Source organism: Camellia sinensis, chromosome 2 (genome assembly GCF_055761805.1).
Source record: "Camellia sinensis isolate YWXY chromosome 2, ASM5576180v1, whole genome shotgun sequence".
Classification (NCBI taxonomy): Eukaryota; Viridiplantae; Streptophyta; class Magnoliopsida; order Ericales; family Theaceae; genus Camellia; species Camellia sinensis.
Window position 1 is genome coordinate 60,058,717 of NC_138962.1, and position 22,421 is coordinate 60,081,137.

At 38.9% G+C, this 22,421-nt stretch overlaps 1 long non-coding RNA gene across 1 annotated transcript in view; it reads left to right on the forward strand.

The window, feature by feature from the left end:
• Window positions 1-7,712: 7,712 nt before the first annotated feature.
• Window positions 7,713-22,421, forward strand: part of LOC145820062 (uncharacterized) — a 72,236-nt gene continuing 57,527 nt past the window's right edge. Inside the window, exons 1-2 of the long non-coding RNA XR_014360980.1 lie at window positions 7,713-7,832; window positions 8,115-8,255. This is a non-coding gene — a long non-coding RNA (uncharacterized LOC145820062). The remainder of the gene's footprint in view (window positions 7,833-8,114; window positions 8,256-22,421) is intronic.

Genomic DNA, 22,421 nt, shown 5'->3' on the forward strand with positions numbered 1-22,421 from the left:
GCAAGTGAAGATAAACAGTTATCTCGGCTTAACTTCAACTTGTAAATTGTTACAAATTTCAACAAGTGAAGATAAACAGTTATCTCGGCTTAACTTCAACTTGTAAATTGCTACAAATTTCAACAAGTGAAGATAAACAATAATCTCGGCTTAACTTCAACTTGTAAATTGCTACAAATTTCAACAAGCGTTAAGCATTACTGCGGCTTAACTTCAACTTAACAAATTTTAACAAGTGAAGATAAACAATAATCTCGGCTTAACTTCAACTTGTAAATCGCTACAAATTTCAACAAGCGTTAAGCATTACTGCGGTTTAACTTCAACTTGTAAATTGCTACAAATTTCAACAAGCGTTAATAAACAATAATCTTGGCTTAACTTCAACTTGTAAATTGCTACAAATTTCAACAAGCGTTAAGCATTACTGCGGTTTAACTTCAACTTGTAAATTGCTACAAATTTCAACAAGTGAAGATAAACAATAATCTCGGCTTAACTTCAACTTGTAAATTGCTACAAATTTCAACAAGCGTTAAGCATTACTGCGGTTTAACTTCAACTTGTAAATTGCTACAAATTTCAACAAGTGAAGATAAACAATAATCTCGGCTTAACTTCAACTTGTAAATTGCTACAAATTTCAACAAGCGTTAAGCATTACTGCGGTTTAATTTCAACTTATAAATTGCTACAAATTTCAACAAGTGAAGATATACAATAATCTCGGCTTAACTTCAACTTGTAAATTGCTACAAATTTCAACAAGCGTTAAGCATTTGTATTTTCTCTCTGCCCCCAATGTGAACCTAAGTTCCACTTGGGTTCTCATTATTCAGAAACAACATTATGCATCTTTTATCAATTCATAAGTCTTGGAAAATTCTGCTAAGATTTTATTGATGACGTCGGCAAAAAATAACAAGGAACATCTAATGATAGAAAAATTTCAAATTACAAGTGTTCCAGGGTCTTGGCAATGCTTTGCCTTCATTATCTTCAAGCCGGTATGCTCCATTGCCCAATACCGAAGTAATTCTGTAGGGTCCTTCCCAGTTTGGGCCAAGCTTGCCCTCTCTGGGATCCTTCTTGTTGCCAACAACTTTTCTTAGGACTAGGTCGCCGACTTGGAAATCTCTTGGGTTAACCTTCGTATTGTAAGCTCTAGCAAGCTGTTGCTGGTATGCTGTAAGCTGAATTGCAGCTTTCTTTCTTCTTTCTTCTAAGAGATCCAGGTCTCGTGCTAGGAGTATATCATTAGTTCTATTCTCTACTCCTTGTGTTCTGATCCCTGGAATGTCGATCTCCAGTGAGATGACTACTTTTGTGCCGTAAGCCATGGCAAATGGGGTTTCCCTTGTTGATCTTCTCGGCATAGTCCGATATGCCCAGAGTACATTGGGCAACTCGTCTACCCACTTTCCTTTTACTGCCTGCAGTCTCTTCTTTATCTCATCTAAAATTACTTTGTTGGATGCTTCTGCCTGCCCATTGCTTTGGGGAAAACTTGGTGTTGAAAAGTAATTCTTTATCTTGAATTTTGCACAGAAGTTCTTGATGAGTTTGCTGTCAAACTGTGTTTCGTTGTCGGCAACTATTGCTCTTGGAATGCCAAATTTGGCGATAATGTTTCTCTATATGAAGTTCTTGACATCCACATCTCGGAATTTGGCAAGAGGTTCTGCCTCTATCCACTTCATGAAGTAATCTGTTGCCACCAACAAGTACTTCCTTTTCCCAGTTGCTTGGGGCAACTGCCCGACAAGGTCCATGCCCCATTTGGCAAATGGCCATGGACTGGATACATGATTTAGGTCAGCAGCTGGCTGATGTATCAAAGGTGCGAACATTTGGCATTGTTCACACTTCTTTACGTAGGCTTCCGCATCTTTTTGCATGTAGGGCCACCAATACCCTTGGGTAATGGCCCTGTGAGCTAGTGATCTGCCCCCAGTATGGCTTCCACAAATCCCTTCATGAATTTCATATAAAAAATATTTAACCTGCGAAGGATGTACGCACCTTAAAAGGGGTCCAGTGAAGGACCTTCTGTAGAGATGTCCCTCTGCTGTCAGATTGAATTTTGCCGACTTCAATCTGACCCTGTGCGCTTCTTTATGGTTTTCTGGCAGCTTTTCCACTTTTAGGAATACAACAATTGCATCCATCCAGCTTGGTCCCAAGTCCACACACATTGCTTCTTGTTCTGTGATCGGCTGTTCTATGCTCGGGCCCGACAAATAGTCAATCATTATTGTCCTTGTGTTTTCCAGTCTGTATTGAGCTTGCCAAGTTGGCCAACGCGTCGGCGTGGCTGTTGTTATCTCGGCTAACTTGAAGAAGTCGGCAATTGTGGAACAAGGCTGCTAGCCTGATGACTTCCTTTGTGTATACCGACATTCTCTCATCTCGGGCTGCATACTCCCCTGTTGTCTGATTTACTATAAGTTGTGAATCACAAAAAATTATTATCTCATCTGCTTCTGCTGCCGCTGCTAGCTTTAGTCCTGCAATCAATGCTTCATATTCTGCCTCATTGTTCAAGGCCTTGAACCCTAATCGAATAGACTGTTCCAATATCTCCCCATCTGGAGATATTAACACTACTCCTGCCCCCGCTCCTTGCCGGTTTGAGCTTCCATCAACAAACAGCCGAAAGGAGTCGCCGATGTAAATGCTGCAGGGTCTGAATTTTTCCTTTCTTTGTTCTTTTGCCTTTGGCTGGGCTTCTCCTTGTTTGCTTAGACATCGTTCATCTTGGCTCAACGGAGCCCGATGTTCGATGGATTCTGGCGTGAATTCGGCCACAAAGTCGGCCAAAACTTGTCCCTTAATTGCTGTTCTCGGCTTGAACTCCAGGTCATACTGGCCTAAGGCCACTGCCCACCTCGCTATTCTTCCGGTCAAGTCTCCTTGTTGTAACAAGGACTTCAGTGGGTGCTCCGTTAGCACTATAATCTTGTGCACTTGAAAGTAATGGTTCAGTTTCTTTGAAGCCATTACTAAGGCCAGCATTAGTTTCTCTAGTGGTAGGTACCTTATTTCTGCATCGGCCAAGGTATTGCTTACATAATAAACAGCCTTTTGCTTCCCTTTTTCCTCTCGGATTAGCACTGCACTGACTGCGTGTTCTGAAACTGCCAAGTACAAAAACAGTTATTCCCCTGGTTCTGGATTGGAAAGAACTGGAGTTGTGGTCAAGTACTTCTTCAGGTCGGTCAAAGCGGCTTCGCATTCTTCTGTCCACAGGAAGTCAGTGGCTTTTTTTACCAGGTTGAAGAAAGGTCTGCACTTATCTGAGCTTCTGCTAATGAATCTGTTTAGGGCTGCGGCCCTGCCAGTAAGCATCTGAACCTGTTTTGCCGACGTTGGGCTCTTCAACTCTAGGATGGCCTTGATTTGATCTGGGCTGGCCTCAATGCCCTTTCTTGTTACCAGGTACCCCAAAAACTTACCTGATCCAACTCCAAACGCGCACTTTGATGCGTTGAGTCGGAGCCGGTATGTTTTGAGTATATCAAAGACCTCTTTTAGGTCGGCAAGATGACCCTTAGATTCCTTGGTCTTCACGACCATGTCATCGATGTAGACTTCTACCGTTTTACCAATCAGATGTTTGAACATCTTGGTTACCAACCTTTGGTAAGTTGCTCCTGCGTTTTTCAACCCAAAAAGCATTACCTTGTAACAGTACAGGCCTTTAGGGGTGATGAACGCGGTCTTCTCTTCGTCTGGAGGGTACATGGCAATCTGGTGGTATCCCCTGCAGGCATCTAAAAAACTCATCCTTCCATGCCCTGAAGTAGCATCTACTAGCTAGTCAATCTTGGGTAGAGGAAAGCTGTCTTTGGGGCAGGCTTTGTTGAGGCTGGTGAAGTCTATACAGACCCTCTATTTTCCGTTCTTCTTTTCCACCACTACTGTGTTGGATAGCCATGTTGGGTAGTGAACTTCTTTGATGGCCCTGGCCTCCAGAAGTCTGTCTACTTCTTCTCTTACTGCTTCGACGTGCATCAACGTTGGTCTTCTGGCTCGTTGAATCACAGGTTTTGCCGACTTGTCGACATTCAGTCTGTGGCAAGTGACCTCGGGGTCAATGCCAGGCATTTCGTAAGGTTTCCAGGCGAACACCTCAATGTTGGCTCTTAGAAAAGTTTCCAACTCTCTCTCTTCTTCTTCGGCTAAGCTTGAGCCGAGAAGAAAGAAGCGTTCTTCATCCCCATCCTGGACGAGGATTTTCTTTAGCGCCTCTTCGCTCTTTTCGGCTAGTTCTTTACCGACGTCTTCTAGGACTTCCACGTCCTCATCTTCAATTTCTGCCTTCTTTGGCTCTCGCACGCTACAGGTAGACTTCATTGCTACCATGGAGCAATTCTTTGCCTGCAGTTGATCTCCTCTGATTTCTTCAATCCCGTGTTCTGTTGGGAACCGTAGTAGTTGATGCAACGTTGAGGGAACTGCCCCCATTGCATGCAACCATGGCCTTCCCAAGATAATGTTGTATGGCGAGGGCGTGTCAATCACCATGAATTCTGTCTTGATCTTTTTAGTACCAGCTTGTACTTCCACGCTTGCTGTGCCCAGTGGCCACGTTGGCGTTCCATTGAAGCCGACCATCGGGCCGCTAGATTGCTCCAAGTCATCAGGATGAAGGCCCAGTTCCTTGTAACATCTAACATACATGATGTCGCAAGAGCTGCCTTGATCAATCAGGATGCGTTTCACTTGGCACTCCCCAACCTGGAGGGATACTACCAAGGCATCATTATGTGGTTGCTGGACCATCTCCAGGTCGGCTTCAGTAAAGGCTATCGTTGGTCCTTGGCATTCTTCATGCCGAGGTCTTTATGCCCGACCTGGTTCACGTGCTGTGAGTGTTTTACCTTCTGGGTTTCCCTTCGCATGTCACTTTGGTTCACCTTTGAGTGGATTACATTAACCACCCATGGTCCTTCTGCTTGTGGTTGTTGTGTTGGGGGAGGCGGAGCTGCTGGTGCTTGAGGCAATCTTGCCTATTCTTCCCTTGTCCTTGCTTCATCGACCAGGTCCCTCAGAAGGCCTTGCCTTACCAAGACTTCTAAATGTGCTTTCAGGGCTCTGCAACCCTGAGTTGGGTGCCCTTCTTCGTTGTGGTAAGCACAACGTCTACCGACGTTTCTTCCCATAAATTCTCCTGGTGCTCTTGCCGATGCCCTGAAGTAGGGTTGGTTTCGTATTTGATCTAGAACTTTGTGGATAGGGATTCGGAACACAGTCGTTACTACCTGTTTAGCCCTTAGTTCCGTTTCTTGTTTGTTCGATCCATTGTTACCTCGGCCTCGCTTCGGCGAGCCGTTTCCTTTCTCCTGCTTCGTCTCTTTGTTTCCTGACGTATCCTCCTCGACTCTGGCGTACTCCTCGATTCGTGCCATGAGTTCTTCCATGCTTTTTGACAATGTTTTTGCCAAAGACTTCCGTAGTGGGCAGTCGTCTTTCAGGCCGTTCTTGAAAGATACGACCGCCACTTCTTGGTTGCATTCGGGTATTCGATTGAACACCTCGTAGTACCTCTTTGCGTAGGCCCTAAGGCCTTCGTCCTTGGTGATCCTTAAAGCCATCAAAGCGTCGACCCTCAGGGGCTGCAGTTTGTTCGTCACAAACCTGGCCACAAATATCTCGGCCAGGCCTTCCCAAGTCTTTACGCTTCCCTTCGGTAGTTTATGGAACCAACCTGATGCAATCTCTCCAAAGGATGAGGGGAATACTTTGCAGAGCAACAGCTCATTCCTATTATATAATGCCATTGAATTCAAGTATAGTCCAACGTGAAAGTTGGGATCTGACTTACCATCATAGATTTAGAACCTCGGCATACTGAATCTCTTTAGTGCTTCAAATTTGTCCAGTTCCACCGAGAATGGTGTCCTCGGCTTGACTGGGGAAGTTACCTCGGCTTCAGCATTCTGCTGCTTCCTCTTAAGGTAATCTCTCAAGTCTTCTTTGCTCCTCCCTAGAGCTCGGCTATCTTTGGACTTTAATCTTTTCGGGACACTACTTTCGGCCTCGTGGTGGACCCGTTTTGATCTTTCCCCATGGGTTGTGCAGAGCGCTTGCCTTTGAACATGTCAATGCTCTTTGGGCTCTGGGTCCTTCGTGTGATACGTCTTTCGGGATTCCTCTCGTCCGACTTTTCTGGAAGGCCGGTGAGAGTGCCTTCCACTCCTGGTGTGCTGAGGTGCTTTGGGGATTGTTTTCCTTCCTCCCTTCTGGGTATTAGTTTCTGGCATCGGCGTGTCCTACAGCGGGTATGGCGGCTGCATGACATTGTTTTGCATCATAAAGTTGACGACCGACTGCAGGTCTGCTAACTTGTTTGCCAATTCTTTTACTTCTTCATCCCTCCGCAGGCATCTATCCCTCCATACCTGGAGGTTATCTTCGTTATAGTACTTGCTGTGGTCTGTCTTCTTCGAAGTGTCGCCCTCCTGGCCGACGTCCTTCTCTTCGTGACCCTGGTCACGTTTTTCTACATTATGCTCGTCTCCTGTAACTTCGAGGTCAATCGGCCTCCCACTCCCAACAGGAGCGTTGTCTCCAACCTTTTCTTTCTGTACGTTACTGGTCATCTATTCTTCTACTTTCCCACAGACGGCGCCAAATTATGTGAGTGATTTTCTGACCACACTGCCCGTTTAGTAATCAGCTGGAGAGCATTGACAGAATAGATGGCTTCAGCTAACCTGTAACAGAAAGAGAAGATTTCGGCGGTGGTTCGTCCACCCGGGGGCACTCCGACGACCAAGTCAGTATATCTATCAAAGATAAATCAAGTGCTAAATTCACTGCTCAAAGCATAAATAGCGTACCTTAGACCCACGGGGGTGCCTCTCTCTTATAGTTAACTCAATCTCAGTTCTACTAGAAGCCTGACTTCTATGGACTCCTGTTCAATACTTACTTTGGATTCCTTTAGAGATAAAGATAAACTCCCTATGAGCTTTATCCTTATCTTGGCTAAATCTCCTATTTATTCTGGGACTCTTGTCCCTTATCCACTTATCTCGGATTCCGATATCTTCGAAGATAACCTCGGCCTATCCGAGATTACCTCGGTATAACAACCAGGACACGTGGCACCTCGGCTGACACGTCGGCGTCACATTGGTCACGTGTTGGTACTCAGAAAATATATCCCCACATTTATATTACGTGATTGTTAATGTATTATTTTCTATCATATTTTGAATAGAAATTAATTTTAAGAGTATAGTGGGAAAAGATTGAAACGCAAATGTCTCACGTGAAAAAAAAATAAATTTAAGGATCCAAATAAGAAAGTGATCAAATATAAAGAGGCATAGGGTAATTTATATAAATATAGATAGGGCTTGGGTTCTAGACGATGCTGTTGGACTTTTGTAGGCCTACCATAGAGATTACATCAATAATTCAAATCGTTGAATATGTAAAATTTATCGATTACTTTATCTTCGTAAAAAATTATATTAATTAGATATTAGTAATTACTTGATCAGATCATATTTGTGTTAATAATTTAATTTTAAAATTATATTTATCGTTAACACAAATATAATAAGATTAAATAATTATAAATATTTAATTAATATAATTTTTTATAAAAATAAAATATTCGACAAATTCCACGCAATACATAATCTGAATTATTAATGTGACCTTTGTAATGGACCCACGGAGCCCAACAGCTCTCTCGAGTCGGATTTGGATCGGCTGGACAGAAGCCTCTCCCATATAGATAAACTAAAAATTAAACTTCTTCAAAACAGGCGAGCTCTGCAAGACTTTCCCAAGTCAACAATGGCGCGCTCTGCAATGTAAACCCTAAAACCAGTATGAATGCTGGTTTTCCTTTATGATTGTTAATTTTGTTAAATTTTATAAGTTGTGTTTGGTTTATAAATTTCAGAAAAATTCAAAAAGAGAAAGAGAAAAGGAAAATGAATTGCGAATGAATATTTCAACTACATTTTACATATCTTTTTTTCTTTTCTTTTTTAAAATTTTTCTCCAATTCATCAACCAAACATGTCCTTGCAGGAGAAAATCATTTGGACCTGAGAATTTAACTCTTTCTTGTTTATGTATGTTGTTGGCAGAAGTAAGAGGAGAGACATCTCTGATACCTAATTCCCCTTCACTTAAGCTCATGATTCGACGCACCCACCACCCATCTGCTTTCACGAACAAACGAATTATAACAGAAATTCCAGTCGGTTTGCACTCAATGCATACAAAAGGTATTCGCTCTTTTTACTTTTTTTTTTGTTCCTTCAGCATTGCTTTCTCTTTTTCCTGATCTAGATGATGCTTTGGATTGATTCATGGCATATTTGAACATCATCAATCTTCTGGTTTAGAGTTTAACGGAATTTGATGCCTTAAACCTATTTGTTAGTTTTTTTTTTTTTTTTTTTTTTTCTAAAAAAAAAATAAAATAACAAAGTTTATGGATTTTCACTATTTTGTTTTAAAGTGAAAGGTCCATAATGGGCCACATCATTATATATGAATTTTTTTATTTGTATAACATTATTCTTTTGAAAAAATCACTCTTTTCTCCTATCGAATTTTATTGTCAAAGAAGTCTATAAATTTTAAATTTGGCTTCTTTTAAGTTGGGAGTGTTTGGGCTTAGTAGACCAATTTTGTAACCAATTTCAGTGATTCAAACGTTTCAATTTTTAGGGCTTGTTGTGTAAAATATTCCTCCAAAAAATTAAGATGATCGACATCAGTAGCTATATGTTTGAATCAAATTTGTATTATAAAAAATGAATAACTATTTTTGAAATTATATTTGTCATCTATTTTTTAAAAATAAATATGATTCAAACACATAACTACCAATATCCAATCATCTCGATTTTGTGTATGAATATTCTACCCAACAAGTCTTATAAAGTGAATGGTTAAAATCACCGAAATTGGTTTTAAAATGAGCCAATCAAGCCAAAGCGTTCTCTCAAATTGAGATGACAATTTGAAAGAAGCCAAACATATAAATTTTAATACATCAAGGACAAACAAGCGTATAACACATCCTTCCTTTACCATCTCTAATTTATTTTTAAATTTTAAAATTTCATAACTTTTGATAAGGATGTCCATTTTTTAAATTTATTTATAAAATTAGTATTTTCGAAACCCCTATAGCAAACAACATCCACGAGTCAGTAAAATTTCACTACAATGTAACTTTTTTTTTGAATTCATTTCAAATCTTTAAAATTCTTTACCTTTTGCTGTAGGTGTCTCTTTTTGTTTTGTTTTTTTAAAAAGGGAAAATTACCAAAAATAAAAAAATAACAACAACAACAACTAGAACTTGACCCTTGTAACAAAATAATTCCTAAGTATTTTTCCGTTAGTTTGAAAATACGAAGATGGTTTATATTGCAAATAAACTAAAAGCTTACGATTTAAATTGATAAAATAAAAAACTCATTTTTTCATCAGTTTTTTTACTTAATACAAATAGATGGATGGTTTAGATTGCAAATAAATCAAAAAATTTGAGTTAAAATTTATAAAATTAAAAACTTGTTTTCCCGTCAATTTTACTTGATGAAAATAGGCCAATGTTTTAGATAGCAAATAAATTAAAAAAATTAGGTTCTAAATTTATAAAATTAAAAAGGAAAAATTAATGAAACATTCCTCTCCAATTTTGGGTAATAGGATATGTCCAATATGTGTTTTTTTTTTTTTATTAGCGAAAGTTTCTCGATGAAATTTTTCAGTGAAATCAGGGAAATTTTCGAAAATTCTTTGTAAAATTAAAGAAATTATTTTGTAAAAATTGAAATTTCTTTGTGTCGAATTTTTTCTATGAAAATGTTGAAGGACCCCAACTACTATAAAAATATTATATGTCTTTTATCTTATAAAATCTTAATATCAGGAATATTGAAAAAACTCCCCATATAAAAACTCATTTTTCCATTACTTTTACTTAATGAAAATAGACAGATGATTTAAATTGCAAATAAATCAAAATATTAAGGTTTAAATTGTTAAATTTAAAAACTCAGAATTAATTTTGTCACAAGAGTCAAATTCTAGGATTTTTTTTTTTTTGAAATTTTCCCTAAAATTTTTTATTTTTGAAATTTTTTCATCAAGACTCCAGATCCAAGACTCAAGATGAATATCAAAATACATATATGAATAAAAGAAAAATGATATTGAAATTTTACTATGACATAATATCAATTTTGGAATTATTTCAAAACTGTAGAATTTCATATCGTTTGATCTACATGTACTAGAGTAGCCCTCATCTATACCTTTAAATTCCCTCTTCTTGAATTAGCGATAGTGAAATTATATTAGAACAGGACAATGAAATTTCACTGTGTAAGCAAAAAAATAGGCACCTTATTTCAATTTGGAAGCTGAAAATCCCTAACCGAGGGCTATGAAATTACAAATCATTTCACTATTCTCTTGGTTTTTGAATAGTGAAATTTCTATCTTCAGATCAGATTGTCAAATTTCACTAAATATGGATAGTGCATATGAATTTGCTCTGTGTGTGTGTGTGAAGTATGTCACATAAATTAAATGTGGTTGACCACCATGCATTTGTAAAGTTATTTTTTATTTTTATTTTGTTATTTTGTTATTTTTTTTTTCAATCAGGGGAGCAAACTTACTTTACTCACCGTAGCTGTAAAAAAGAAAAAAAATAAATAAAAAGAAAGAAAGAAAGAGAAAAATGAATAATGGGAAGAATTCACTTTTACCCCTTTTGTTTTAAGGCTCAAGCCCTTTACCATCCATAGTTTAAATATAGATAGAATGTCCAAGTTGACGAAAATTGTACCATTCACGCATTTTAAGAGTTGCCGCCGGGGTCTATTACCCTTCTCTTTATCTTTTTCATTTAATTGTCAAAACCGTAACCCTAACTTAACAACCCCTCTCCTCTCCCCTACTGTCCGTTGATGAGTCGTTACATACATCAAAATTAAATATTAAATTATATTAAATTCTTTTAAAATAATGACAAGTTCAGGTACTGATCCACATGGATAATTGTAAAATTAAACTAATTTAATTATTAAATTTCTAATTTAACTTTGATGAAAAAGGTGAGGGATTCATAAACTAATAATAATTAAATTAAGCAAAGCAATGAAACTAGCAATTATAAATAAAATTGAAATTTACTGATTTGGGAAAAACCCTAGGACAATGAGTTCACCACTAGTTATATAGATAAGGATTCAATTTGAAATCAATTATGCTACGGTTCAAACTAAATAATATTTCGCAACTACAAGTTTGAAACATTTATCAAGAAAATCATCACGTTCAATGTATAGGCACGAACCATCTCAAATCGTTTGCTTTAAACTAGGGTAGCAAAATGACTTGTCCCTTGTGGTATGGCTCGTCGCATATCTTGAATATGAAAGAAAAGAAAACCATTGTAGAGCATTCAACAATCACAGAAAGCCGAATACTCAAAGAGATAATGAAAAATATGTATTTGAAACTTCTAAAGCACCATACAATTGTTCAAACCTTTACATAATCAAAAATCAAAAAGAAAACCTTATTACATAGTTAGGGTTTCATCAAAACCTTAGAAAAGAAGAGCCTAGCCACTCATGGAGGAGTGGGAAGAGGTGGAAGAGATGGAAGACCCCATGAAAGTTGGATTGAAAGCTTGAGAACCATTTTCTCCAAACCCTAGCCTCTCTCTCCTTGGAAAAATATTAGAACTCTAATCCAGCCTCTTCCTTGCCTTTTTATACCTCTGCTGTCTTTCAAATAGGTTTAAAATATTGGGCCCGTTTTTCGAGGTACGGCCTCACGTGCGGAAAAAGTCAACGCACGTGCGGTAAGCTCTTTTCTCTCTAAATTTTGTACTTTTGCCGATTTTATGCTCCGACTATGTACAACCTGATTGACATTAAACAAACATAAAATATATAGTTCGACAAGCAAATAAAGTTAAGAGATCCTAATTAACAGCCTCAATGTTGCACAATTCGGCCTTAATCACATCTTCCAACTTACAACTTGCTAGTCCTCAAGCAAGCAATTAAAATAAAATAAAACAAAATCTAATTATTTCCTCTTTCGTGGGAAAAACGGTTGCATTTAGTATATGCAATAAGGCTTTAAACCACAAAGTTACCCCAAGTGGACCAGGAAAGTCTCGTGAGGGTTTCTAGAAATAATACCTGTAAACATTAACATATTCACATCTATCCCGCAACAATCAATCACACTACACCACTCAATAATTAACTTATGTGTCAAAACAGTGCAATATTAAGACATGATGAGCCATTGATGGCACAATAGACAAGCATGGAAGAATCTATTGAGTAAAGACCACAGTTCAGTTAATACAAAAATAAAGTCCCATGTACTTGTGAATGCTAGTAAACACATCATCAGTGCCCTCGGTGTAAAGTGCAATCTCCATACTAGTTAACTGTCCACTATAATAGCCCATTGTAACTCATAATAACACCCAACATATATAGAAAAACTAAACTATTGCAACCAAGATTCTCAATTTTATTTTATTTTTTTGAAAAAATGTGCAATGTCCTGATCCATTAAGCTTTCTAATCAACCAATGTAACAAGCATTGGGCTAATAACTCCCAAATCAGATGGTTTTAGGGCACTAGGTGTAAAGACGCCCCTACGGGCTTAATAACTCAAATTGAAAAGGCTATGAATCCGAACAAGTCATTCTCCTTACTTTTCCTTAACTGTGCAATGTCTAGGTCCCTTAAGCTTTTTACTTAACCCATGTAACAAGTATTGGGCCAGTGACTCTCAAACCAGACGGTTTTAGGGCATTAGGTATAGAGACACCCCTACGGGCTTAATAACACGAGTTAAAGAGACTACGAATCCAAACAAGTCAAGTTTTTTTTTTTTTTTTTTTTAGAATCTTGGTTACTCATTTATTCTTTTCTGCAACCCTAGCAATTATCAATGATGTACGCTAGGGATTAGAATAGAGAGATCACTAATATGAAAGTGTGTTCATGTGAATCAAGGCATACTCAAGTGTACTAATACCACAAACACAAACAACTCTCCTAGTGCAAACATCACATGCAAGTATCTACCCAATAAATCCTTTTCATACATGTCTACTATCCAATTAACATATGCAAATATGATCACTTTACTAGTAACAAGTCAACATCAAGTGAAGTAATGCAATCAAGTGAAGCAGGTATAAGCATGAATTATGAGCCAAATAGAAATGCACAAAAGAAAATACCCTCATCCCCCAACTTGAATATGACATTATCCTCAATGGAAGCAAAAGCCAAGTAAATAGAAATGAGAGAATATTACCAGAGATTGTAGGTGCACATCCAGGTAGGCAAATAGTAACACCCACACAAACACTTTACTCTTTGTTTTTTCTTTTTGTTTTTTTACGAAAGAAGAAATAACTAAAAGTAAAAATAGAAATGAAAGAGACAAAGCAAAAGATAGGCCGGTATTACTGAGAATCTAGTGGCGGTGGTGGCGGGAAATGCCGGGCAAACAAGGCAGTCATCGATGACCGCGTTTCGAATGCTTCATTCTGAACCCAAGCGCCAAGTTGGTCAAAAAGCTGTTGGCTCGACTCTTGATATGTACAAAAGTCAGTTTGCAATGATGTAACTGACTGTTGAATGTCGAGCTGGCGGGCGTGGAGCTGGTCAAAAGCACCCTGAGAATAGTCTCGATGCACTTGAAAATCCGTGCGCAACCCCATTAGAATCTGGTGGTGATCACGAAGAGTACTGTGGACTTGATCCATAGAGTGCTGAAGCTGTAAGTACTCCTCGCGAGTCATGTATAGTGGGTCTCCTTAGGGAGGCATCTGGGAGGCTAGATGAGGTGGTTGGTCGTGGACGGGGTCCTAGGCCTTATCAACCAGGGCACCAACTTGTTATGGGATGCGGGATATGCTATGCTGCCATTCCCGCTGCCGGAAAGTCGGATAAACTGTGTCAATCTCCTCAGTTGAATCAATGGGGAGGCCGTTTAGCTCAAAGACAAGTGTGAGCAAGTTGGCAAATAGCAGGGGCCAAGTTAGGTTCTGCATAGGTTGAGGCCGAACTGCCTCCTGTAGAAATTTTTCCATATGTAGCCAGATGACGTTCGCAAGTGGTACCTGATAACCATGTAGGACCCGGACAAACTCCAATTGGCGCTCAGCTTTATGCCCAAGTGGAAGGGCATTCTTATGTATGATGGAGTCAATGAATAACAAGCGGCCAGGCAGCTTGCTCCAGCGCAGCATGTGTAATTGGTGTCACCGTGGGACCCTGGAAAGTACTCATGGATGAGGCTGTGTATCGGTTGTCAGTCCTCAACTTCCGGGAAGGACTGGTGGTCCGCCTTGGAAAAGAACCCTAATACTTGGGCAATAATGGATACAGTGATGTTGACAAGGTGGCCATCAATAGTGGACAACAGTCCAACTTCAGTGAGTGACTTATACATGTTCTGGTATAAGAGCCGTACCAGACGAAGATAAATGGGCGCTGTCACATTGCAAAGGCCCAACTGTTGCCGGAGTTGGGGCTGCTCAACGGCCCAAGAAGTGACCGGGTCACGCTGAAAATATGTGATGCTAAACTGTGTAAGCTTGTGAAGCGGGCGTGAAGCCCACTCTGGTCGTGGCAACTCAACCGGTGGTGGTGGCGAGGATGGTGGTGACGGTGACGGTGGCGGTGGTGGTGCCGAGGAGGTGGAACCTCTGGCCTTTTTGGAGGCTCGGGTGGATATCCGTCAACTCATTTCCTACACACACCAAAAACATACAGATATTCCCGTGGAACCAACGTAAGAATAAAGCAAAATATTAAAGCACAAGTCTGCCCACTAATGGGGGTGTTTGGTGGGGCTTTTTTGAGCCAACTTATGGCTTCTGGCTTTTAAAAAGTTATTTTGGACTGTTTGGTTAAACTTATTTTAAACAGTTTCTGATTCTAACAACTTATTTTAAGTCAAAAAAGCTGATTCTGAGAAGCTGCTCACCCCTTACTTCTGATTATCTGCTTCTGCTGTGGACATGTTAATTCACGGTTATACTCTTAAATTTTTTTATTTTTTATTTTTTTAAAAATAGAAAAAGACCCAAATGGACTATAAAATATTATTATTATTTTTATGAGAAATGTAGACAAATAGTGAATAATAAAAAATAAAAATTAATTGAAAAAGCTACTTCACAGCTTATTTAACAAACACTACTCAACAACTTAAATGTATAATCCAACAGTTATACCAAACAGATTAACAGTTTTTGATTAAAGTCATAATCTATAATCTGTTAAGCTATAATCTATAATCTGTTTTAATAACTACACTAAACAGCACCAATGTATCACATGCAATTCTCATTAATTTTTTTTTATTTGTAATTACTTTATTTTATTTATTTTATTATTATTATTTTTTTCCAGAAATAAAATAAATAACATGCAAAAAAAAATAAAATAAATAAAATAAATAATAAATAAATGAATAAAAATGCAATTACGATTTTTTTTAAATAGATAAATAAATAAACTAAAATAAAACACAAATAAAAATAAATTAAAAACAACTAAATTAGTATACTACAACTAGTTATAGGCATCGACATTAAAGTAACTACGGAACAACAGTACTATTTTATTGAAGTAACTAATGACTAAATAATTAAAACTAACAGAACTAAACTATTTGAATAAACTAAACTATCAAGTAATGAATGAAGCAATAAAATAATAGAAAAATAAACAACTAAATAAATAAATAAATAAATAAATAACCTATGAAATAAACAAAAAGTTAAGTAGGAATTTTTTTTTGTGTGTGTGTGGGGGGGGGGGGCTGCATGTGCGCTAGAGATGGCCGCATGTGCGGTGGTCGTCTTCTTGGCTGCCCAAATTATTATTATTATTATTATTTTTTTTTAAGGATGAACAATAGATGATGACTTGAACAAAAACAAAAACAAAAACAAAAACAAAACTCTACTTATCTACTCCTACACCCACAAATCTAAACAAAAAGGAAAGTTTACCTTGAAAGAGTAGAGAGAGAGAGAAAGGATGGAGATACGCCGGAAAAAAATGGTGGTCGCCGGAGATCGCCGGACGAAGAGGATGGTGATGCTCCAGTGGAAAAGTGGTGGTGAGTGAAAGTTGAAAGAAGAAGAAGGAAGAAGAAGTTGGTGATGGTAGGGGTTGATAAGTTTGTGGGTTGTGGGGTTGAGAGAGAGAGAGAGAGAGAGAGATAGATAGATAGATAGATAGATAGATAATGAGAGGTAGGGAGAGAGTGCAGTTGAGAAAGTGATGGTCAAAAGAGGGTCTAAGGTTAGATACGCATATTATTTTATTTTATCATTTATTTATTTTTTAAGAAAACAAAAATAAAATAAATAAATAAATAAATAAAATGAATAAAGAAATCTGAATTTTTTTTTGAAAAATATGTCGTCCCGCACATGCGAGATTGCGCCATGCACGTGCGGACTCACTCCGCACCAAGCCACGCTCGTGCATATAAAGCAGGAAAGAAAAAAAAAAATTAAAAAATTTTCCGCACGTGCGGGACCCAAGCCGCACGTGCAGGGTGCAAGCCACACCACCCCACGCTCCTGCATTTAAAGCAGAAGCGAATTGTGGACTGAAAATTTTTGCTGCACGTGCGGTGGGTTGTGCCGTACGTGCGGGATTTTTTATTTTTTTTTTAACTCCCCCAGCCCAACTTGTACCTTTATTTCACAATCAAAATAAGAATAGCCTATGAAAAGAAATAAAAGTTTAATAAGGGTATAATCTTCATGCGAAAACTACGGGTACTACTTTTCTGTAACTTTCCTCATTCTCCAACAAGGTGACAGACTAGGTTGATTCGGTATCCAGAATCGATGCGCCTAAGGCTAACTCGACCTATGGGGCTGCCATACAGAGTTCAAGCTGGGGCGGTTTTGAAGCAATCTCCACACCCCTGGATATTCAAACCAGACTTTAGTCTTGGAAATTCCAAATATTTGCATTCTAGGTTTTGCCATTCGAACTCTAGTTTTCACCGTCTTAGTTGGTCTCCTAGGAACTCACTACAAATACCGTTAGGTAGCTATACTAGACCGTCAGATGCCGTTCGGGCACGGCTAACACCAAAGGAATTACACCTTTAGAGGAATTAAAGTCTCCTAGACTCGAAGTAATCATTATGAAAGATATATTGGGTCCATCAAATGGACAACCTCAATCATCTCCCCTTTCTCAATACCATTCACATAATGTTTCAATAGTTGGCCATTGACTTTAAAGGTCGTACCACTTTGTGGATTTTTAATCTCAACTGGCCCATGCGGGAAGACTTCAATAACTTCATATGGGCCATCCCATCGAGACCGGAGTTTACCCGGGAACAACCACAATTTAGCATTGAACAGCCACACTTTTTGATGAGGCTTGAAGGACTTGTGAGAAATGTGTTTATCATGAAATGCCTTAGTCCTAGCCATGTAAATTTTTGAGCTCTCATATGCATCATTGCGGAGCTCCTCTAAATCATTAAGTTGGAGTTTCCGGTGGTCACCGCTTTGGCCATATCAAAATTGAACTTCCTAATAGCCCACAAAGCCCGGTGTTCTAACTCAACAGGGAGATGACGCGGTTTTCCGAACACAATCCTATATGGAGACATCCTGATGGGTGTCTTATATGCAGTGCGATAGGCCCAAAGTGCATCAACCAACCTAGTGGACTAATCTTTCCTATCGGACCTCTCAGTTTTCTCGAGGATGTGTTTAACCTCCCTGTTAGAAACCTTTACTTAACCATTAGTCTGGGGATGATAAGAAGCGCCAACTTTGTGAGTGATCATGTATTTGCGCACCAATGCCTCAAAGAATCGGTTGCAAAAATGTTTGCCACCGTTACTAATTATGGGACGGGGGAACCCAAAACGACAGAAAATGGTCTCATGGAGGAATTTAACCACAACCTTGTGGTCATTCGTTCTGGTGGCCACTGCCTCCACCCACTTGGAGACATAGTCCACAACCACTAAAATGTATTCAAATCCAAAAGATGGTGGAAAGGGACCCATAAAGTCGATGCCCCAAACATAAAAAATCTCAACAATCAAAATAGGGGTTATCGACATCATATCTCGCTATGACATGGAGCCCATACGTTGACAACTCTCACAAGCTTTACAGAAGTTATGGGCATCTTTGAAGATAGAGGGCCAGTAGAACCCACATTGTAAAACCTTAGCAGCTGTTTTCTGCCCGCTGAAATGGCCGCCACATGCATGAGAGTGACAAAAGGTGAGAATGCTATGGGTTTCACTCTCAGGCACACAACGCCGATGTCACAACCTAAACCCGCCCCTGTAGGTTTAGCACTGTAACCGGCCAGTAATCCGTGGATTACCAAAGGCCTCTAAACAGATTAACAAATAATAAGGGGCTGCGGAAGCAATAATATAAAATAGACAAGGTCCAATGAGCTGTGATAACGTACATGGGACAGAACATTTCAAAACTTATTTATATATACATAAACATGCCAGTCAAGATACACAATATTTATAGAAAGTGTGCATCCCAAGACCTGTCTTTACAAACACACACAGAGACTAGCATGAATACAAAAAAAAAACAGCCATAGTATTAGGCTTCGACCGGAACCTCCTCGGGAGGCGCAACAGTTAGCTGACAAAACAGAACAAGGGGCCGTCAACTCTGGCCCTGGTCATGTGCTGGCTCACCTACATACATAATATAAACTGTGAGTGAAAGCCCAATGAATAATAATAGAGTAAAGGGTTTCAATGAATGAGTTCGTACAGATTTAGAAATTATAATTCAGTTTTATATCAAAATCATAGTTTATCCAGATCATATACAGACAGAAATCATAAGTCATGATTAAGTTTACGTGATACATCCATTAGCCTTAACAGAACAGAACAGAACAGAATGTATATACGTGGGGTTACGAATAACCAGTTCCATAAAGGAACCTCCGAATCCGGGTAACAGAACAGAACAGAAGCTGAGCCCTCGTGACAGGGCCTCCGGTAGGGGTAACAGAGTGCAGATAGATATAAGTTCTATAAAGGAACCTCCGATACCGGGTAACAGCTAACAGATATCACATGATGCTAAGGATGTCACGAATACATATCAGAAATTGAACAATCATTCATTGTACAGAACATATCATTTTGGAAAACAGATCTTGTTTTAGTACACAGAAAATAGATACAGTTGAACATAACTTTACTAAATTATTACTCATAGTTGGCCTTGAACCAGACAGACAAGCAGATTGATCACATGACATGCGGCACGTGACCTACATAACACATAACGGACACACACTTGAAACATACTTTCTAATTGCATAAAACTTATGTCGTTGGTTCTTAGTGTGTTTCTAACCTTAAATCCTCATTATAGAGTCTTAAACATGGCCTGGGAATGCCTAGAATAGAATGAGGATGCAAAGATGCCTTGGAAAACATTTTTCAAAACTTACTGAAAGCATGGGTCTCGTTCGAGCGTGGCTTTCTTCGCTCGAGCGAGCTTGTCAAAACAGAGGGGTCGCTCGAGCGCTGACTTCTTCGCTCGAGCGGTCTGTAAAAATGCAAAAGTACTGGTTGTTGAAAATTTACGCTCGATACCCGCGCGAAGCTCGCTGGAGCATGAGACACAACTCTTCGCTCGAGCGTAGGTCTCGTCGCTCGAGCGTGCGTCTGCGTGCACCAAAAACCTGAGAGCTTGCAATTTACGCTCGAGCCACCATTCCTTCGCTCGAGCGAAGCTCTGAACAAACGATGGTCGCTCGAGCATGGAATCCTTCGCTCGAGCGAGGAAGCCAAATTCTGGAATTTCTAGATTTAACTCCCAAGCTCAAACCAAGCATTCAACACCTCAAAACTCGACCTCTTGGGCCCATTTTCTAGAAAACACTTGTAAACCCATAGTATAAGATGTTTCAAAGATCAATTTGTAAAATCAAAGCCCAAAGGTGAGTCAATTAAACACAATTTCAAATAAAATATCAAGAACATAACTTAAATGTAACATGCATGAATTCTCATGACTTCTAATGCTCCAAAACATGATTCAAAACAAGATTAAGCTCAAGAATAGGATGAATTCATGAACTATAACAAAAATGTGGACATGCATGTGGGAATTCATGAAGAACAACTCCAAAATCCAAGAATATATGCATGCATGCATGCATGAATTCACTCTCAAATCCAACTCTTTAAATCAATTATAGACTTTAAACTCTAATCTTCCATGAACCATGCAAGAATTAATCTTAAATTCACATTTGAAAGGGGAATCTCCTACCTTAAACCTTGAATTCCAAGTCTAGGAGCTCAAATTTGCCAAGCCTCTACAAGTCTTCTAATTCTCCAAGCCAATTCTAGATGAATCAATCTTGTTCTCCTACTCTCCCTCTCTCATACGGTTTGGGTTTCTAAGAACATGGCTGAAGAGTGATGTATGAAGGTGCCAAACAAGTTTGTAATGGTGGCCCACTAAGTGGCAATATAGTAATAAACTTGAACTAATGTAATTTAGCCTTATTTATTCTAATTTAATCATACCAAATCACATTTCAATTAAATCTACCGTAAAATCACATTAATTCTAATTAACACAAAACACTAATCGGTTTCGGATTCGGCCGCCGATAAGGCCTTCAATTTGTAGTTTAAAACATAAAACATAAACAGATCTTTTTATGACAAACAGATAGAAACACAAAGATAATGCAATTATATGTAAATTAATTCTGGATTCCTTCTAAATTACTATTAAGCATAATCAATCATGGTTTAGCATTAATCGGATGTCGGGGTTATTACAGTCTTCCCCCTTTAAAAGAGTTTGGTCCTCCAAACTTGAATTACCTTCATTCGAAATCAACATTGGGTCCAATGGGAACAAATCTGAAAATCTCCTCATCACGTCTTCCTCGGTTTCCCAAGTTGCATAGGTTCCTCCGTGGTTTTGCCAATCAACTTTCACCAACGGTATTTCTTTGTTCCTCAACTTTTTGATCCGATGATTCACAATCTGGATAGGTCTTTCCTCACACGTGTAGTCATCTTTCAAAAGCACATGTGTCGGTTTGATGACGTGGAGTGGATCTCTCAAATATTCTTGAAGCATCGAAATATGAAATACATTGTGCATATGCTCCATTACTGGTGGTAAAGCTACCCGATATGATACCGGATTAATCTTTTCAAGGATTTCGTAAGGTCCAACATATCTCGGTGTCAACTTGCCCTTAACACCAAACCGAGTTTGACCTTTCATCGGGGTCACCTTTATGAACACATGGTCCCCAACTTCATATTCTTTATCTTTTCTTCAGACATCGGCATAGCTTTTTTGCCGACTCTGTGCAGTTTTCAGGCGTTGCTGGATCAGTTTCACTTTCTCAGTTGTTTCTTGCACAAGTTCCGGTCCTAACAAAGGTCTATCACCGGCTTCAACCCATCATATTGGAGAACAACATTTTCTTCCATACAAAGCTTCGTAAGGAGCCATTCCAATGCTTGAATGGTAACTGTTGTTGTACACAAATTCAGCTAATGGCAAGTAGGTCTCCCAATTCCCTTGGAAGTCTAACACACACATTCTGAGTATATCCTCCAGAGTTTGGTTTGTTCATTCAGTTTGGCCGTCTGTCTGTGGGTGATAGGCACTGCTCAGTCTCAATTCAGTCCCCAAAGCCTGTTGCAAACTCTGCCAAAATCTCGACACAAACTTTGAGTCTCTGTCAGACACAATAGATACTGGCACTCCATGCAATCTCACAATTTCAGTCATATAGATATTGGCCAATTTATCAGCGTTATAAATAGTTTTGACAGGCAGAAAATGGGCAGACTTAGTTAAATGGTTAACTATAACCCAAATAGAGTCCATACCTCGAGAGGAGTGAGGCAATCCCACAATAAAGTCCATGGTAATGTGCTCCAATTTCCATTCCGGTATTGGGAGTCGTTGTAGCAGACCAGCGGGTCGCTGATGTTCAGCTTTAACCTGTTGGCACTGTAGGCATCTAGCCACAAAGTCTGCAATACTCTGTTTCATTTCAGGCCACCAGAAATTCTGTTTCAAATTATGATACATCTTCGTGTTCTCCGGATGCATAGCAAATTTACTACTGTAAGCTTCGGTCATAACACGTTTCCTCAAATCATAACAATCGGGCACACAAAGACGGTTTTAAAATTTCAGCACATCATTCTCAAATACAAAACCTGGCCTCATCTTTGAATCAAATTCCTTCGTGATCTTTTTCAAGTACTCATCCTCGCATTGTTTCTGTTTGATCTCGTCAAGAATTGTAGGTTGAGCGGCAATAGCAGTTAATA